Source organism: Pristiophorus japonicus, chromosome 18 (genome assembly GCF_044704955.1).
Source record: "Pristiophorus japonicus isolate sPriJap1 chromosome 18, sPriJap1.hap1, whole genome shotgun sequence".
Taxonomy (NCBI): domain Eukaryota; kingdom Metazoa; phylum Chordata; class Chondrichthyes; family Pristiophoridae; genus Pristiophorus; species Pristiophorus japonicus.
In genome coordinates, this window is record NC_091994.1 from 105221313 (window position 1) to 105223434 (window position 2122).

General features: G+C 48.7%; 1 pseudogene; it reads left to right on the top strand.

Annotated features, from left to right (window-relative positions):
* The first annotated feature begins 286 nt into the window (after positions 1-286).
* LOC139229432 (U2 spliceosomal RNA) lies at positions 287-489 on the top strand (annotated as a pseudogene).
* The last annotated feature ends 1633 nt before the right edge of the window (positions 490-2122 follow it).

Genomic DNA, 2122 nt, shown 5'->3' on the forward strand with positions numbered 1-2122 from the left:
ACGGCAAACCTGTCCCACCCACCCCTTCCCTCAACGACCATCTGTCCACCTGTGACAGAGTCTATGGCTCTCGTATTAGACTGTTCAGCCACCAAAGAACTCACTTCAGGACTGGAAGCAAGTCTTCCTCGATTCCGAGCGACTGCCTATGATGATGATGATCACTCTGTGTAAACATAGTAACCAAGGGGTGAAAGTTTCACTGCTAGTCTTCTTGGGAGATGCCAGCAGCACATCTTGCAGACTAGCACAATTCCAGCCTGCAACTTTCCATCCATAAAAGTTAATCGCTTCTCGGCCTTTTGGCTAAGATCATGCGTAACTGACCTGACAGGGGAGTAGCCACCATGACCTCCGGGTGGTTCTCCCTGGATCAGGAAGGTATATGCTTGCTTTTTTGGAAATAGGAGGTGGGTGGGGTGGCTTGACCCATCCACCTCCATGGCACGAACCTGGTATTGCAGTACTTCCAGGAACGGTGCAGTGGCTCTAGGCCTTTTGGCTAAGAGCATTGGCGCAGAGTGATCCTTGATGTGTGCAAGGTGACCTCTGGCGTTTGTGATTTGACAAAGAATTGGAACGATTGGCTACGAATTTCAAAAAAAAAAATCCATAAAAGTTAATGGACAGAAAATCACAGCCTGGGAGACTCTGGTTTTGCGATATATGCACCTGGCTTATGCCAAGGAGCAGCACATTTTTACCTCTAAGTTACCGTGGACTTGAGGTCATCCAAAACTCTGCAGTCTGTGTCCTAACTCCCACCAAGTCCTGCTCACCCATCATCATCATCAGTATCATCACCCTTGTGCTCGCTGACCTACATTGGCTCCCGGTCTGACAACGCGTCAATATTAAAATTCTCATCTAATTTTGAAACTGCTCCATGGCCTCGCCCCCTCCCTATCTCTGCAGCGTCTTCCAGCCCTATAACCCTCCGAGATCTTTGCGCTCCTCTAATTCTGCCCTCTTGAGCATCCCTGATTATAATCGCTCCACCATTGGCGGCCGTGCCTTCTGTTGCCTGGGCCCCAAGCTCTGGAACTCCCTGCCTAAACCTCTCCACCTCTCTTTCCTCCTTCAAGACGCTCCTCAAAACCTATTTTTTCTGCCCTAATTTCACCTTACGTGGCTTGGTGTCAGATTTTGTCTGATAACGCTCCTGTGAAGCCCCTTGGGATGTTTTACTATGTTAAAGGCGCCTCACCTAGAGCAGGCAATCATTTGGCCCTTACGGCTAAGGGGATCAAGGGGTATGGAGGGAAAGCAGGAAAGGAGTACTGAGGGAATGATCAGCCATGATCTTACATAGAAACATAGAAAATAGGTGCAGGAGTAAGCCATTTGAGCCTGCACCACCATTCAGTAAGATCATGGCTGATCATTCCCTCAGTACCCCTTTCCTGCTTTCCCTCCATACCCCTTGATCCCCTTAGCCGTAAGGGCCATATCTAACTCCCTCTTGAATATATCCAATGAACTGAATGGTGGTGCAGACTCGAAGGGCCGAATGGCCTACTCCTGCACCTATTTTCCACGTTTCTATATAAATGCAAGTTGCTGCTGTTGGACAGGAGGGGCAAGGACTGCTCTGGTCGCTGTGCAGCGACATTGTAAATGTATTCAGAATGATTTTCTGCATTCAGTATTTCTAACAAACTTGGAAATGTGCTTTTTTGGAGCATGTTTATGGTTCCGTTACCATAGTGATCAGAGGCGGTCCTACCCCTGGGTTTCGTTCAGTGGGAACATTGGAGAGCTTGCTCGGGAATTATGACCTTTTTCACATCGTTTTTTTTTACTCCCAAGTTTATGAGGACCTGTAACCTTCCATATCAGATTGAACTGCGGTCTCGCGCTGTCTGCTGCCTTTGAGTCATGTATTGGGCACATTCCCGATCTCCGGCGAACAATGGTGGGCAGCAATGACCTCCGAACTTTACAGGACCTCGGTAGTTAAAAGGTCAGGCTTGGAGTCCGGCAGGCCGCCCACCCTAAAATACTCGGGCCGCGGATAAAGAATCCGACTTTGCACCGTTCATATCTTCCAAAAATGTGCCGGGGAGCAGGGTGGTGACTTGCATCGCTGAAAAGTGATGTTCAAATAAAGGGGCAACTCATC